Source organism: Panthera tigris, chromosome C2 (assembly GCF_018350195.1).
Source record: "Panthera tigris isolate Pti1 chromosome C2, P.tigris_Pti1_mat1.1, whole genome shotgun sequence".
In the NCBI taxonomy this organism is placed as follows: Eukaryota; Metazoa; Chordata; class Mammalia; order Carnivora; family Felidae; genus Panthera; species Panthera tigris.
Genome location: NC_056668.1, coordinates 85,822,896 through 85,842,194, shown reverse-complemented (window position 1 = coordinate 85,842,194; position 19,299 = coordinate 85,822,896). Strand labels below are relative to the sequence as shown.

At 36.2% G+C, this 19,299-nt stretch overlaps 1 long non-coding RNA gene across 1 annotated transcript in view; it reads right to left on the bottom strand.

Moving 5' to 3' along the window:
- Positions 1-5,814: 5,814 nt before the first annotated feature.
- Positions 5,815-19,299, bottom strand: part of LOC122242034 — a 238,606-nt gene continuing 225,121 nt past the window's right edge. Inside the window, exon 4 of the long non-coding RNA XR_006222168.1 lies at positions 5,815-5,984. This is a non-coding gene — a long non-coding RNA (uncharacterized LOC122242034). The remainder of the gene's footprint in view (positions 5,985-19,299) is intronic.

Genomic DNA, 19,299 nt, shown 5'->3' with positions numbered 1-19,299 from the left:
GGATTTATACCTGGGATGTAGGGCTGGTTCAATATCTGCAAAACAATCAATGTGATCCATCACATCAATAAAGAAAGGACAAGAGGGGTGCCTGGATGGCTCAGTTGGTTAAGCATCCAATTTCAGCTCAGGTCATGATCTCTGTCCCGACTTCGAGACCCGCGCTGGGCTCTGTGCTGACAGCTCAGAACCTGGAGCCTGTTTAAGATTCTGTGTCTCCCTCTCTGTCTCTGCCCCTCCCCTGCTTGTGCTCTGTTGTTCTTTCTCTCAAAAATACATAAACATTTAAAAAATGAAAAAAAAAAGGACAAGAACCACATGATCCTCTGAATAGATGCAGAGAAAGCATTTGACAAAATACAGCATCGTTTCTTGATAAAAACCCTCAAGATAGTAGGGATAGAAGGGTCATACCTCAAGATCATAAAAGTTTTCCCTAAGGTCAGGAACATGACAGGGATGTCCACTCTAGCCACTGTCAGTCAACATAGAATTGGAAGTCTTAGCCTCAGCAATCAGACAACACAAAGGAATAAAAGCCATCCAAGTCAGCCAGGAGGAAGTCAAACTTCCACTCTTCACAGATGACATTATACTTTATATGGAAAACCCAAAAGATTCCACCAAAAAACTGCTATAACTGATCCATGAATTCAGCAAAGTTGCAGGATACAAAATCAATGCACAGAAATTGGCTGCATTCTTATACACCAATAATTGAAGCAACAGAAAGAGAAATCAAGGAATTGATCCTATTTACATTTGCACCAAAACCCACAAAACACCTAGGAATAAACATAACCAAAGAACATACCTAGGAAATAAGCTAGGAAAGAAAATACCAAAGAAAATACCTAGGAATAAACATAACCAAATAAACATAACCAAAATCTATACAATGAAAACTATAGAAAGCTTATGAAAGAAATTGAAGAAGACACACACAAAAAAATGGAAAAATATTCCATGCTCACGGGTTGGAATAACAAACATTGTTAAAATGTTGATACTCCCCAAATCAATCTACATATTCAATGCAATCCCTATCAAAATGATATCAGTATTTTTCGCAGAGCTAGAACAAACAATCCTAAAATTTGTATGGAACCAGAAAAGACCCCAAATAGCCAAAGCAATCTTGAAAAAGAAAACCAAAGCTGGAGGCATCATACTTCTGGACTTTAAGATGTATTACAATGCTGTAATCATCAAGACATTATGGTACTCGCAAAAAACAGACACTCAGATCAATGCAACAGAAGAGACAACCCAGAAATGGACCCACAAATGTAAGGCCACCTAATCTGTGACAAAGCAGGAATGAATATCCAATGGAATAAAGACAGTCTCTTCAGCAAATGGTGCTGGGAAAACTGGACAGCGACATGCAGAGGAATGAACCTGGAACGCTTTCTTACACCACACACAAAAATAAACTCAAAATGAATGAAAGACCTAAATGTAAGATGGGAAGTCATCAAAATCCTAGAGGAGAAAGCAGGCAAAAACCTCTTTGACTTGGCCACAGCAACTTCTTACTCAACATGTCTCTGGAGGCAAGGGAAACAAAAGCAAAAATGAACTATTGGACCTCATCAAAATAAAAAGCTTCTGTGCAGTGAAGGAAACAGTCAGCAAAACTAAAAGGCAACCAATGAAATGGGAGAAGATATTTGCAAATGACATATCAGATAAAGGGTTAATATCCAAAATCTATAAGGAACTTACCAAACTCAACACCCAAAAAACAAATAATCCAGTGAAGAAATGGGCAAAAGACATGAATAGACACTTCTCCAAAGAAGACACAAGATGGTGAACAGACACATGAAAAAATATCCAACATCACTCAATATCAGGGAAATACAAATCAAAACCACAATGAGATATCACCTCACACCTGTCAGAATGGCTAACATTAACAACTCAGGCAAAAACAGATGTTGGTGAGGATGTGGAGAAAGAAGATCTGTTTTGCACTCCTGGTGGGAATGCAAACTGGTGCAGCCACTCTGTAAAACAGTATGGAGGTTGCTCAAAAAATTAAAAATAGAACTACTCTATGACCCAGTAATTGCACTACTAGGTATTTATCCAAGGGACACAGGTGTGCTGTTTTGAAGGGGGACATGTACCCCAATGTTTTTAGCAGCACTATTGATAATAGCCAAAGTATGGAACGAGCCAAATGTCCATCAACTGATGAATGGGTAAAGAATATATGGTATATGTATACAATGGAGTATTACTCTGCAATCAAAAAGAATGAAATCTTGTCATTTGCAACGACATGGATGGAACTGGAGGGTATTATGCTAAGTGAAATTAGTCCATCAGAGAAAGACAAATATCATATGACTTCACTCATATGAGGAATTTAAGATACAAAACAGATGAATTTAAGGGAAGGGAAGCAAAAAAATATAAAAACAGGGAGAGGGACAAAACATAAGAGACTCTTCAATATAGAGAACAAACAAGGTTGCTGGAGGGGTTGTAGGAGGGGGATGGTCTAAATGGGTAAGGGGCATTAAGGAATCTACTCCTGAAATCATTGTTGCACCATATGCTAACTAACTTGGATGTAAATTAAACAATAAATAGATTTTAAAAAGAGAGAGAGATCACCTCGCCCATGTTAGAATGACTAAAATTAAAATCATAGGAGAAAACAGCTGTTGGTGAGGATGCAGAGAAAGGGGGATTTTCACACTATTGGTGAAAATGCATTCTGGTGTAGCCACAGAGAAAAATGGTACAGAGGTTCCTCAGAAAGCTAAAAACAGAACTACCATATGATCTAGCAACCAGACTACTAGATAATCACCTAAAGGATACAAAAATACTGATTTGAAGGGATATGTGCCCCCTATGTTTATAGCAGCATTATCAATAATAGCCAAATTATGGAAAAAGCACAAATGTCCATGCACTGATGAATGAATAAAGAAAAAGTGGCATGTACATATAGAATGGAATATTACTCAGCCATAAAAAAATGAAATCTTGCCATTTGCAATGAAATGGATGGAGGTAGACAGTATAATGCTAAGTGAAATAAGTCAGTGAGAGAAAGGCAAATACCATATGATTTCATTCATATGTGGAACTTAAGAAACAAAACAAATGAACATAGCAGGGAAAAAGAGAGAGGCAAACCATAAAACAGACTCTTAAAAATAGAGAACAAACTAAGGGTTGCTGGAGGGGAGGTGGGCAGAGATGGATAGGTTATATTGATGATGGGTATTTGGAAGGGTACTTGTGATGAGCAATGGGTGTTATATGTAAGTGATGAATCACTAAATCCTACACCTGAAACTAATATTACATTGTATGTTAACTAAGTGGAATTTAAGTAAAAACTTGGAAGGAAAAAAAAGAATGAAATCTTGCTATATTCAGTGACATGTATGGAGCTGGAGAGTATAATGGTAAGCAAAATAAGTCAGAGAAAGACAAATTCCATATGATTTCACTCATATATGGAATTTTTGAAACAAAACAAATGATTAAAGGGAAAAGGAGAGAGAGAGAAAGAGAGAGAGAGAAACCAAGAAACAGACCCTTTATTGTAGAGAACATAGTCCTGGTTACCAGAGGAGAGGGGAGTGGGGGGATGGATGAAATAGGTGATGGGGATTAAGGAGTGCACTTGCTGTGATGAGCACCAGGTGATATATAGAATTGTTGAATCAATATATTGTAACCTAATATTATATTGTACATTAACAGGAATTTTTAAAAAATTAACAAAATTTTTAAAAATGGGCAAAGCAGTTGAATAGATATTTTTCCAAAAAAGACATACAGATGGCCAACAGACATATGAAAAGATGCTTGACATCAATAACTATCAGGGAAATGCAAATCAAAACCACAATGAGATACTACCTCACACTTGTCAGATGGCTAGAATCAAAAAGAGAAGAAATAACAAATGCTGGTGAGGATGTGGAGAAAAAGGAACCCTTGTGCACTATTGGTGGGAATGTAAATTGGTGCAACCTGTGTGGAAAACAGTACAGAAGTTTCTCAAGAAATTAAAAATCAAATTACCATATGATCTAGTAATTCCTTTACTGGGTATTTACCCAAGAAAAATTAAAACACTAATTTGAAGATATATATGCACTCCTACATTCATTGCAGCATTAATTACAGTAGCCAATCAAGTCATGATCTCACAGTTCATGAGTTCAAGCCCTGTATCAGGCTCTGTGTTCACAGTGCCAAGCCTGCTTCAGATCCTCTATCACCCTCTTTCAGTCTCTCTCTCTCTCTCTCTCTCTCTCAAAAATAAATAAATGTTAAATTTAAAAAATATATATATAAAAGCCAAATTATTGAAGCAACCCAGTGTCCACTGATAGGTAAATGGATAAAGAAGATGTGATATAAATATATATGTATATGAAAATATAGGAATATTTATTACTCAGCCATAAAAAAGAATGAGATCTTGCTATTTTGACAACACAGATGGATATAAAAGTATAATGGTAAATGAAATAAGTCAATCAGAGAAATAGAAATATCATATGATTTTACTCACATGTGGAACTTAAGAAACAAAACAAATGAATAAACAAAGAAGAAAAAAGATTAAAAAAACAGACTTAAATACAGAAAAAAAATTGGTGGTTGCCAAAGGGCAGATGGTTGGGAGGAGAGACAACATAGATAAAGTGAATTAAGAACACTCTTTTCTTGATAAGCACTGAGTAATGTATAGAATTGTTGAATCATTATATTGTAGACCTGAAACTAATATCACCGTATGTTAATTATCTTAAATTAAAAAAAAAAGAAAGATATGTGAGAGTATGTAGCTATGATAAAATTAGTCTGGACAATAATATGGCTGGAGATAATAATATAATAATATGGATTTTTCAGTGAAACAAACAGGACTATTAAATATAATGTACCTCTGTTTCTCACTCCTGATGAAAGAAACAGACTTGAAATAAAAATATCCACCACTTTCATCACATTATACTTATAGAGCTGAGGGGAAAGGAAATGGGCTAATTGTTATAGTAGTTTGTTAAAGAAGTGAATATGAGGGGTGGCCTGTCCATGGTTGCAACCTTTTAACCTTTACATGAGGTTTCTTGCCTTTCTGAAATTCAAACCGTTGTATAAACCTAACATCTTCTCCTAATAAATCCCACCCACTCCAACCCCATTCCGCCACAATTCACTTCCAAAGAAAATGGTATGTATTTAGGGCACTCAGTGAGTAACAACAAAAGTAAGACCAGTGTATCTTCCTGACGACAGCAATTTTGGGGACTTTAGGGCCAGTGAAGACACAGGGAAGCTGAGCTGGAAACAGTTTTGCATTGTGAATCATTATCAAAATTGTGAGCTCAATTCAGATTACAAAATCTTTATTACTGTGATGTTACAAAAACCCAAAAAGAACACAGCTGGATTCTCAGATGACAGGTGAATCTTCCAATTTCTGGCTGAAGACACCTCAATTTTGTGGTAATAAATTGTGCAAATTTGATGTGGACATTACTGTATTGAGATACATGTGGAACCCTACTAGGTTATTATTACAGTGACTTTTTTCTGGCAGTTAAGACTTACTTTATGATAAAAATTTAGCAGCCTATGGAGACCCCCCCTCCCATAGGGAACTCTCTCCACACAAAAACTTTCTGGAATTTGATTAGCTTAATTTACTGAAAGTTTAGCTTTTAGTTTTATGATAAACAACAGCAGCATTAAAACCCTACAATTTGCTCCCTGCCTGTATTTCCAGTTTTAACTCTTAACTTACCTTCCTCAAATTCATACTTCGGCCAAGGTGTTCTGCTTACTGCCGCTGACCCTGGGTTGCATTTTCCTTACTTTTTTCTGTCTTCTCTCCTCTCCCAAGCCCTTTGAGATCCAGTTAACATCCTGACTCTTCTTCAATAAAACCTTGCTCAATCTTTATAGTTTGAAGTGATTCTCACTCCACTGAATTCCTATAACAAATAAATTATGGAAAATTATTGTAAATCGTAACAATAAATGTTTGATATATTATTATAACATTTATATCTCATAATTCTACTGGACAATTTTTTCTGTTTATTAACTTTTATTCATCTTTTGTTTTATGAGATTCCAAGATACTCTCAGGTTCAATGATTTACTAGAACTCACAGAATTCGGAAAAGCTCTTATATTCACAGTTGCAATTTATCACAGTGAAAGGATACAGATTAAAATCAGCAAAAGCAAAAGATGCATAGGACAAAGTCCAGGAGAAACCAGGCACAAGCGTCCAGTTACCTTCTCCTATTAGAGATGAATAGACAGCGCTTAGTTCTGCCAGGAACAATGTGTGACAACATTTGAGATGTATTATCAACCAGACATGCTCACTAGAACCTTGGTGTCCTAGGTTTTTATTATGAGTCAGTCATGTAGCAACTCCATTCTTACTCTCCCCCCCCCCCCCACCAGAGGTCAAACTAATACAGCATGGCTGAGGAAAGATAAAAACAGGCATTCACCATAAATTTCACTGTTAGCATAAACCATCTGCTGTGGTCCAAGGTCTCAGGTATACAAAGATACTCTTTTCAGGCATGATATTCCAAGGGCTCAGAGTTTGTCTCCCAGGAGCTAGTTAAGAACCAGTCCATCTGGGATGTGCAGGATTTGAGCACACCAAGCCCATGGAGTTAGCACTCTACTATGCACTTTATTTGGTAATATTGAGCTAACCATATTTGATGACTCTTCGGTGTCAGTGTAGAACAGAATCAACATTTTCTCCTCTGTGTTTAGTTACTACTCAATAAATACTTAAATTTTTTCATCATTATATATCTCCTACTCATTACTTCATATACCAAATATATTGTTCAGGTTTGTTATATCTTTCCTCTGCAGAGCAACATAAAGAATGTCAATTCTTGGCCAAATTCTCTTCTTTATTACAATGACATATTTCTACAGATATTTCATCTAAGTTTATGCGAGTAGAGCAGCAGCTAGAGTGACATTTTTCAATAGGAAGTGAGGATACGGAATGTGTACAGTTGTCAATTTGCATTATAAAACTAGAACAAATAAATGTGAAACCTGAGTTGTTTCTTTGAGGCCTGATGTGTCTCCCATCTCACCTAAAATAAGGGACTTACGTTGAAAGGTGTACATGTTTTTTGTTGTTATTTTTGTTTGTTTGTTTTAAATGTTTATTTGTTTATTTTGAAGGGGGAGGGGCCGAGAGAGAGAATCCCAAGCAGCCTCCATGATGTCAGCGTAGAGCCTGATGTGGGGCTCAAACTCATGAACGGTGAGATCACAACGTGAGCCAAGATCTCAAGAGCTGGATGCTTAACTGACTGAGCCACCCTGGTGTCCCAATATTTTTAAATAAGAAAAAAAAAGACCAGAATGTCTAGATTTTATGTAAATAGATATGATTTAGCTAAGAATACTATTAGTGAAGAATATCAAACTAGCTTCAAAGCTAGAATGTATGGGGTGAAAGGCAAAATAATGTCATAATAAGAGTATGTGACTGGATATCAGGACTTCTGCTATGATAGGGACAATGTTATCTATTTACCACACTTTTAGGATATCCATATTCCCTAGCCGTCCTGGCAGTTAAGTTGAGGTCATCTGATTAATTCTCTTGAGTGAAATCTAACATGTCACTTAGTCCCAGGCGGCTATAAGTGAGTGGAGGCTAAGTATTCCAGAAGGTGGGATTGCTTGACCTCTCTTAGACTTTATAAAAGAGGAAACAAATATTTGTTGTATTAAAGCCATTGAGATTTCAGGCCATTTGTTACTACAGTCAAACTTAGCCTGACCTGGCTACTATACCTGCACCATAATAACTCTGCAGTTAGCAGTACAGTTGACCCTTGAACAATATGGGGGTTGGAGGTGCCAACCCTCCTACAATTGAAAATCCACAAATGATTTTTGACTTCCCCAAAACTTAACTACTAACAGTAGTTAACAGTCTACTGCTGACTGGAAGCCTTGCCTCTAACATAAACAGTTGGTTACATATTTTGCATATTATATGTATGATATACTGTATTCTTACAATAAAGTAAGCTAAAGGAAAGGAAATGTTATTAAGAAAACCTTAGGGAAGAGAAAAGACATTTACAATACTATACTATATAGAAAAAAATCTACTATAAATGGATTCATGTATTTCAACCACTTTTTAAGGGTCAACCATATAACCAAAGGCAAGAGGCTTCGACTCTTCAGCTTCTAGTTTCCTGGAGCATAAAATGCATACGTTAGCTCTCTCTAAAGTTACCCTTAACTAAAAATGGTCATACAATTGGTTAAAAGCAAGGGCCCGGTAGATTCAATTACTGGCAGTGTCACTTAACTGTGATGTTAATCTCATTTGTCCTTTTCCACAAAATGAGGATATTAATGGTTAATACATATCATCATTTTTAAGTTGCACATGGAAAGCACTAGCCTGGTATATAGAAAGAGTTCTAAAAGTCAACAATTAATAGTCATACCCATAACAATAACAAGCACATTGGTTAAAAAAAGTTTACAAGTCAACAATAAATTTTGTTTTCTAAACATCCTTGCCTCAACAATGATATGGTTAACAGTAGTAAGTGCCTTTTATATCCAGCATTCTTAAACTTCTTCCTAACAACAGAAAAAGATAACAAAGTTAGCTTCTCCATTATTGTCCTGTAGTCATGTTTATGATACCAAAAAATGAGAAAACTTGGTTCACTCTAGTTCATGGAACTCTTACAGCATGAAACAAAAGTAAAAATGTTCTGCTGGGGTGCTCCAGTGTCAGAACCTGCTTTGATGATAAAGCGACATAACAAAAGTTTTTCCCCAGGGCACTATTCCCGACTATGAGACTTAGAGTCATTTTGAATTTCCTTGAATATACCTAAAAATGCCTCATTTCTATCTGAAAAGGAAGTTCACTGTAGCTTTGAAGCAAATATGTAAATACTAATGTATCAATCATGTATTATAACTGCTTGAAATTTTTTTTAATGCTGAACAGATAGTGTACAGATGATGATCTGTGGTCTACTAGGCATCATTGTCCACCCCTTTCTACATCTCCTCTGCCTCACAGGTAAGATGTCAAAACTACATTTTCCAGAACAACTAAAAATCTGAGTCACATTCTGACAATGAGAAGCACTTAGACTAGATCTGGAAGGTTGAAGAGAAGCCAGAAGTCTATGCTAGCAATGTGAGCAGATGAACAGTCTAACAAAGGCCTCCGGACAAAACTCCAGAGAATTGTCATCCACTTTTGAGACCCCAGCTGGAATGCTTAAATTAACATTTGTTTTTCTGATTGAAATCTGACTGACATAGAAATCTGACTGACTAATATTATAAATATTAGTAAAGATTTTCTTGGAACTGCTTACAACAATAGATTAAGAATAAAAATTAAAACCTATTAAAAGACTAGAAAAATTTTTAAGTTTATTCATTTATTACTTCAGGGAGAGAGAGAGAGAGAGAGAGAGAGAGAACAAGTGGAGGAGGGGCAGAGAGAGAGGGAGACACAGAATCTGAAGCAGGCTCCAGGCTCTGAGTTGTCAGCACAGAGCCCAACATGGGGCTCGAACCCACCAACCATTAGATCATGACCTGAGCCAAAGTCGGACACTTAACCAACTGAGCCACCCAGGGGCCCCAAGATTAGAAAATTTTTAACCCTTTGTCTTAAAATTCATTTCAAACTATACTCAAGAAATTTTATTTGATTGCAGTTTAATTCCCTTTTACTGCTACATAATGTTCTTTATCTTTCCTTCTCTTTAGGCCCAGTGTTATTTTTGTACTACTGTATAGGCTCCTAAAATGAAGCTGGAAATAATGAGTACCCACCAATAGAAAATTTAAATATTCTGTTTTAGAGATGCCTGGGTGGTTCAGTTGGTTGAGTGTCCAACTTCAGCTCAGGTCATGATCTTGCAGTTTGTGGGTTTGAGCCCTGCGTCAGGCTCTGTGCTGACAGCTCAGAGCCTAGAGCCTGCTTCAGATTCTGTGTGTGTGTGTCTCTCTCTCTGCCCCTCTTCTGCTTGTGCTCTGTCTCTCTTTCTTAAAAGTAAATAAACATTAAACATATGTTTTTAATTTTCTGTTATAAATTGTACTCGGCCTGTATTTGGCCTGTCTTTACAGATTCTTAAAGGTGCCTTGGCCGAGATAGAATACCAGAGACTAATTTTTAAAATATTTTCCTGTGGTCCCTTAGATCTACAAATTAAATCAAGAAACATGTGCTGAACACCTATACTGCTTGTGCTGTTTAAAAGCTTAAAATTCAGCAAGAAAAATACAAGCATGGGAATGTAGAAAACAATGAAACATATTTAAATAATACTTCAAGACAACAGTAGATGAAATGTTGCAAGGTAATGGAGGAGTCACTGCTCACATTATTTACCAGAAGACTCAGAAAAACTGTGGGGTCTTTTTATGCACACTTTCTCTGCCTTGTTGTCAGCCTTAAATATCATTAATAAAAGTTCTGCTTAATGTCTTGGTATAGGGTTCTAGCAGAGCCCATCATTCTAGATGATGCAAAGCCAGCCAGGTTCACAGCAGTAATTGTTGGTTAATTATATGACGAACTTTGTCTTGCCTAACTTTGCTCTCTTTCTCTATATTTTTATGAAGGTATATTGTGATATTTTTAGTTCCTGTTGAGGTGTGAATTATAGGCAAATACTGAATAGACAAGAAACTTCAAGTAACAACATAGAAGGAAATTAATCTGTTTGCTTTAGTTTGGGTGTTAAATATTGTATAAGAAACGAAGGGAATAGGATCACCCTACAAAATATTTCCAACTGGTGTGAAATGTTACTAGGAGAGGTCTTCAGGCTTGACAATGGGCTATATGTCAATGATAAATTAAGTCAAGTATGTTCAATAAATAGAAACCACCTATCTATTAAAATCCTCTCTAATATTCCTCTTTTAACTTTAATACTTCTACTTGGGACTTTCCACTGAGTGAGCCTTGACTTTATGCACAGAAATTCATTCATCAGCACAGAGCAGAAACTGAAAACACACTCAAAACCACAGGCCAAGAGAAAGGATTAAATTAAAAGATAAGGTAAACAAAGAAGGTCACAACCCCTCCCCCCCCCCCATTACTCCAATTCACCTGATCTTCCTTTATCCATATTCTCAAGGTACTTTTTACTTATTATATGTCCATTTGTCCTTTTTAAGCTTTAATGATAGAGTAAATTTATTCACTAAAGGTAAGGACAAGCACAAAAGTTCCTTGAGTTTTTCTCCAGTTCTGTATTTCTCCCACCTATCAGTTCTCTTGTTAAGTCAAACTCCAAAATTTCAGATTTTAGGAAGGAGGGAATTTGGCTTGCTTCCAATTTTCTGGGTCTTACCATCTGGAAAGTAATAGTTAAATAGAAGATTTGCAATTCACTCTTTCCATTTAACAGGGAATACCTCCAGGAAAGGAAAAAGAAGATGACCCTGTCAAATATCCTCCTAAACATGCTAAGGCTAATGACTCCTAGCAAACACACTAATGGTATTTGCTTAGCAATACAGTCCTCATCAATAGGATATATCTGTTAAAAAATTGTTTATGGTAAAAACATACCCGGAATCAATGGATTTATAGACTGCTTCATGGAAAGTGTCATATAAACTACACAACTATCTGAGTTTAAAATGGAGATGTTTTACAACCCAAATAGCTTTTCCTCCATAGTTAACTGTACATCTCATTGGAGACTTCGTATATTAATCTGAGCCCAGGGATCACCCTGACGCAGAGGGAAAAAAAAAAAAAGGACCCAGTAAGGTGCCCTATTTCAGATCTCTCCCTGCTTCACCTATGTCTCCTGATTGTGTCCCTGAAATCATTATTAAAACTTGTTCTTGGCCAAAATCTGTCACTCATGTGTCTGATTTTGATAACGCAATCTTTGTATTATCTCACCATCCAATCATACCGATCACTTCTCTGACTCTAGCATCAAGCCCAGCCTTGAAAAACGTGTTCTACTTAGTTCTTGGGACTCAGTCGCTGCTCGGTATCCCAGCTCTGCTAACCAGGTCTTCCCTGGTTTCTGTCTCCTGAAACATCTCTTAATAAACTTGTTAAGAACCTCAGAATTTGCAGGACCAAGGTCCTACATTTTTAATGCCAGTCCCTACCAGAGATTTGAGTTTTGTTCCACAGCTTAGCACAATGACGATTGATTTTGTGTCTGTGGAAAGATGTGACTGGTTTGGCTTATGTGTTTGACTTTAAGAGTAGCACCCACTCCTGGGTTCTTGTCATCTTTTGTATCACGTGTTGCAACCACAATGGGTCCCTTGTATGCTGAATCCTCCAGAGGACTCTGCAAAACTGTAGATACTATTTTCTGTTATCTTTTTAATAATTGTGGCTGGCCTTCCCACCTAGATCATAAGAGTAATTCCAGGTTCAGCCCTCCTTAATTTACCTGTCATGTCTTTATATGTGACAGGTAGTGTATCTTACAATTAATTTATATTCCACTTAGTCCACAGAACACATAATATATACTCAATAATTGCCTGTGGATAGAGAGAAGAAAAAGAACCCACATAATGGCTACAGCTTACTTATACTCTCTGTGCACCAGACACACAGTGAGGAACATTACTGTATACAATTTCAAATCCTTGAAAAATATCCTGAAAAAAAACCCCATGATTTTAGTGATGAAGAACATGAAACTTAGGAACATCACCTCTGTCCAAGGCCTTTCCAGCTAGTAGAGCTGAGATTGAGAGATAGGCCTTTCCTGGTTCCAGGCCCATGACACCATAGTGGCTTCTTTTGCATTCTGTATTTGATTATCCTCCAATTTTGTCCAGGAGCTAAAGTAAAGGAACTTTATCAACTGAGTGTTGAGAATTCAACAGAAACAAGCAAAAGTATAATTTAGGGTATGAAGAAAGATGGCACAGGACTTTAGGGATTTAGCAGCAACACAAGAAGGAAAAACACATGACAAAAACCACTTCATACTAATTTCTTTCCTACTTCATTTAAATTCCTTGCAAAGAGGTTCTAAGCATTGTTCAGATTGTTTTGTTTCCTCTTTATTGTTTTCTAACACGTAATGAAAAATTCAATTTAATCATGGGCTACATAGTTTTCATTTGGAGGGTCAAAATTAGAAGTCACATAGCTCTAGACCTATCTTTAAAAATTACTTACAATTATTTACACTGCAATTCTGTCAGTAATGGTTTTTCACACTCATATGCAGAACCTAATTCAGAGGCTCCTCAAGTGAGAAGTTCTATTTTTACATTTAACCACTGAAGAGAAAGCATACTTAGCAGAAACATCTTTTAAAATGAACATGGAAATGTACTGATCATCAATCAAACAAGAACAGCTACTTTTTAAGGCAGAATAATGTAGAAACCAATCTGCCCCAATCCTTCTGGGGTCTTTGAGAAACCTCAGTTGATTTCTCAAGTCACTATAAAGTTGATTTCTCAAGTCACACATTTGGGCACTAGATCTTAACCTCCTGAGCAACATATGTATTTCAGTGCCAAGGAAATATGCATTAGGTGTTTATTAAGTGTCTCTTAACAGATGTTTGTCAACTAAACTGAAAACACCTCTGTCTCTGGAAGAGGAAAGGAAAAGAGTGGAATAGTGAGAGAAAAAAGGAAGGTAACAAGTCAGCTAAGTCAGTAGACAATGCAATGTCTTTAGTAGCCAAGAATTTCCCAAGCATACAGGCCCCAATTTAACCCCCAATTTTAATATATGATCCCAAATTCTTACCCTTATCCTTTGCTGCATAAGGTCCCTTCAAAAGCCCATGATCTCCAGATTGGAGTAGGAGGTTCATGTGGTTCCACCTCTGATTATTAATTTTGTTATTTTTATGGGGGAATTTCTTGTTATAATAACATTACCATGCTACAGGGCTTAGTTACCAAGGTAGTGAGAAGCGTCATTGTGTAGTTTATTCTTAGTTAAACCTTTTTCCTCCATTTGGTCAAAATCCAACTGGGTTCTTTGTTCCCCCTTCCTGTGATGGCAAAAACATCACAGTTTTCACTTTCCTACTTATTTTGTATGCTATTAACAGATGATTATTTTATCTGTTATTAACAGATATTTCTAACCTATACACTTTTTCTTGAATTTACTAATGCATTTAATTTTACCTATGAAGCCTTGATATCCTTCTCTTCTTCAATGTAATAAATAGTGTTTTTGAACAATTTTGCCATTTGAGAGTGGTAAAATAATTTCAAAATCAAAATATGTAATGTTTTTCAAATCTTACTGGTAAAATTATATTTAATATGGTATATGAGTGTGCAGTGGTATTTCGATATAATGTAGGTTTCAGCTTCTAAATAAGAGTGTGTAAGGCCTATGAAGGTCTTTATATGGCCCTGAAGCTAAGAAGTGAGCTAGAGAGTTCATACAGTTATTAAATGATTAGTTGAGAGTCTATTACATCTCACAAACTCTGTTAGGTGCCAAGGGCCGTACAAATAACTATAAAGTACTACTCATGAATCTTAGGAGCTAACAACAAATCTGGGGAGTATGGAAGTGACTAACTGTTCACAGATCTTTGTTGCCATTCTTAGTACATCATCAAGCTATTATCAGTGTTTCCATACATTGAGATGGACCATGGGACTGAGTTTGTCTGTCTAGTGGAATGTGGGCAGAAGTGATGCATGAATTTCTCAAATTTAGCTATGTACCTAAAACTTAGTATGATCACTGTAACCCTACATAGTTCTATGGGTTAGCAGGTTGCCAAACTGCATTACGCTGATTTCTTCAACTTTCCCCCAGCGGGAAGTCTCACCATTCTTACCCTTATCCCTCTTGTTGCAATAACAGGACCAGAGCAGAGACAAATTAAACATTTTGTAAGATGATGTTATAAGGACAAAATAAAAACTTTTCAAATGAAACTTCATAGCACCTTAAAAAGCTGTTAAAATTCCGGTCCAAAATTAATTACCATAAGCACTGTACTTGGCCACTAAAACCTCAGGTAAATATCCTTACTGTCTCTTTTTTTCCTTAAACTATTGACTCCATGTGGAGTATCCAATGAAAGCATCAGAAGCCCTAGGGGATAGTTGTTACACTAAACACAATCAGCCTGGGTCTCTGAATGATTGCATGGAGCAGAGGCCCTCTCCCCCATGTCTATACATTGTAAAATGAGAAAGAATTAAACTTCGGTTGTTTATACCAAAATCAGAGGTAGTTTGTTATAGCAGCATATCCTGAATAATATAGTCAGAGTTTAAATCTCTGTTCTTCCACTTACTATGTGATCTCGGATAAATTATTTAAGCCTTAATTTTCTTATCTTTAAAGTGGCAATAATGATATCAGTCTGCTCCACAGAATTGGTATATGGATTCAATGAAATAATATACATCAATACTAACTGTACATGGTTATAATATAAAATATATCTGAATTTTTAAAACTCCTGTCCATAAGGAGGTCAGCATCTAGTATAGCCCTATAGTTGGTAATAATCAATAAAACATCATTACTCCTATTTCTTGATTAAATATTATATCTAAACCTTTATAAGTTCTCTGCAATCTTGTAATCTCAGAACAAATCAACAAATTTTTAAAAATTTGTTTTCATAAACAATTTAATTTATTTTAAATCTGTAATTTTGCAAATTTTTTGTAGAGCTGGTCTATTGTATTATTTTTCTTCCTAGTGACATTGTGATTTTAAATGAAGAAGTGCAGCAGAATGACATTTTTTACCATTGTTTTTGCTTTTTTGTAGATAATAATATGGTAGGCAAAGACAAATTAATATTAGAATTACATTCTAATTAGCTTACATAACATAATTAGCTTACATTATGATGAAAAATTTTAATGGTCTCTTTGCCTTCTTTCAATCCATCCTTCACCTTGCTTTCTTCATCTTTAAAAAGATAAGTCTTCCTGAAATCATTATTATATAACTAATTTGTATTTAAATAAAATTTTAAAAAATTAAAATGAAAAGGTAAGTCTGATCATGTGATTCCCCTGTTCAATATTTCCCTCCTGAGTCATAAAGTCCCCATGACTTTCAGTGGCTTATAAGGCCTTCTGTTAGGTAATTGCACTCACCTTTTTTGTTTCATTTTCCTCCATATTCACCCCATGCCTCAACCTGATGGAACTATTTGGACTTCCTAGAATATACAATGCTTTTGCTCAAAATGTTTCCTCTGCCTAGAAGGCATTTTCCCCTTACATGCTAAACACCTGCATGGATTGCAGGACTCAGCTTGAGTCTTACCTTCTTTCTGAATTCTTTCTGTATACTTCTACTACTCCTTTCATTAAATAGAATTGTACTATGATTCATTTATGCCCAGTTATTCCCGTTAATAATTTATCACATCCACTTGTGTTTATATAGGTGTTGCCTACTAGACTGTTGGCTCTATGAAGGTAGGGTAGGAGAGATATCTCCAAGGAATGAGCCCAAGTAGATCCTACCTACATGATCTTTTTATGTCTCTAAACTGCACCTCTAGTTTATTATGCTTAATATGAAATAGCAAAGAGAAGACACTTGGTGCTTAAGGGCACAGCCTTGGAATCTGACCTAAGTTTCAGATCTGCCATATTAACTGTGTGGCCTTCACCAAAATACTTAAGGTTATTTCATTTTTTCATCTGTAAAATTGAGATGATAACAATTCATGACTCATAGGATTTTAGGTAGGATTAAATGAGGCAATGCCTAGCACTCAATAAATATTATTATTATCCTTTATGTAGCTATGCATTTGTTTTAGAAAAGTAAAAAAGTGCATATCTCATTTAAATAGTGACATAAACCCATTTGGAAGAGCAAATTTGTTTCCTGTTTGAAATGTAACACAGAAAAAACTAGGACTTTTCTGATAGTTCTTTCTAATGTAAAGGATTTGATTTTTCTATATGGGCTTAAAGTAAGGCATATACCCCCATCAGTTTGATGTAAATTTAGATTGTAAAATATATTCATTCAACTGATGCTATATTTCCAGTCAACTAATTTGGTCACTTCAAGACATATTCCTTTTCTTTTTTCTTCTGGCTATCTCTGCAACTTCACCCAATGTTCCTGCCAAGTGGACCTCCTACAATTCCCTAGATGTTATCTACTAGTCCCTCACCCAAACTTCTACAAACCTTTCTCTTCTGCCTAGAATTACCTTTCCCTCCATAGATAACACTCCATCTCCAAATTTAGCCCAGTGGTTATCTCAGGTAGGATGTTTTCCCACTATTTCCATCATTCTTTTTTTTTTTCTTTCTTCTCTGTGCTCCCAAAGCAATCCATGTGCATACTTTTATCATAATATTTACTACTGCATTGGAACTGTCTGTTTGCTTTTCTGTCTTTCCCTAACTAGATACCTATTCTTTGGGGCAGGAGCCATAACCACATTCCCAGACCAGCAGCATCAACACCACTCTCACTGACCTATTAGAAAGACAAATTCTTGGGGCACCTGGGTGGCTCAGTCAGTTAAGCATCTGACTCGGTTTCAGCTCAGGTCGTGATCTCAGTTTGTGGGTTCAAGTCCACATCAGGCTCTGTGCTGGCAGCATGGAGCCTGCTTGGTATCCTCTCTCTCTCTCTCTCTCTCTCTCTCTCTCTCTCTCTCCTTCCCTCCTTCCCTCTCTCTCTCTCTCCCTCCCCCCCCCCACTCCTCCTTGAACTCTCTCTCTCAAAATAATTAAATGAACATTACAAGAAAGAAAGAAAGAAAGAAAGAAAGAAAGAAAGAAAGAAAGAAAGAAAGAAAGAAAGAAAGAGACAAATTCTTGGGCACTACCCCAGACCTACTGGAACAGAAACCCAGGGTGAAGCCCAGGAATCTCTGTTTTAACAAGCCCACCAAGTGCTTCCAATGCCACAAATTGAAAATTCAGGCTCTACAATAAAAGAAGTGAAAAATATACAACTACACACAATAATAGGGAAGAATTTACGAATATATTGTTCAGTGAAATAAGCAAGACTCAAGGAGAGTGTGTTCCATGTATCTCAATTTATATACATTGTAAAAATAGGCAAAATTAATCATGTTATTAGAGTACAGTATATATGGTTAGCCTTGGTCAGGCAGACTGCATAATTTGCAAGGCCCAGTACAAAAAGCAAATGCAGGGCCCTTGTTTAAAATGCAACCCTTTAAATACTTTCCACATATATTAAGCTCTAGAAATTTTACTCTCCCAATGTCTACTTTGGGATGAATTAACTTTATCTTTAGTATCAGAAATTGTTTGAGGTGCAATGATAACAACATGAAAAAAAAGTTGGAATCATGGAAGGAAACTCCTTTGAATAAGGAAGAATTTGGTAGAAATCAATAAGTGCTTAATAAATGGCAAATCTTGTTTTATTTGAAACAACAGAGTACAAAGCAATTTATCAGAAATACGTTAAATACATGCAGCCTTCTTGATATTTTGTTACTATACAGCACAATATATTATGATAAAGGGCTTAATAGACATAGTCTTGTCATTCTTGTGCTAAACATCTAGGACAAACAGAAACTTCAAGCACTGGAATCTTCTGTGTGTAAGTTAGCATGAAATACAGCCCTGTTTCCAGGAGAAAATGTGTCAGTAATCAGCAATTTCTAGAAACAGGTTTTGTGAGGGAACGATGGGAAACCACATAAACATGGGCACCATGTGAGAGTAAAAGGAGATGCCAAAAAAAGAAAAAAGGACATGAATCAGTTTCTTCTTTTTTTAATTAAAAACAATTTTTTAATATTTATCTATTTTTGAGAGAGAGAGACAGAGCACAAGCAGGGGAGGGGCAGAGAGAAAGGAAAACACACACAGAATCTGAAACAGGCTTCACGCTCTGAGCTATCTGCTCAGAGCCTGATGTGGGGCTGGAACTCACAAGCTATGAGAATATGACCTGAGCTGAAGTCAGATGCTTAACCAACTGAGCCACTGAGGCACCTCATGAATCAGCTTCTTCTACTTCATATTTTTGTACAAGGGCTTTCTGGATTTAAGCACACTAATATGCCCCAGGCTCAAAGGGTAACTTACTTTCAAAGCTATAAACATAGATAGCTGTTTGCATCTGAGAGAAGCCTGTCACAGCAATCTGAGGTGTGATATATTTTTCCTCAGAGTGGTGTTCCTTCAGGGGAATAAAAAGATATTATATTTGTGAAAATTAAGAACACATCAGTCTCTTCTTGAACAGGAAGCTCTAGTTTGGCATCTTTTGGG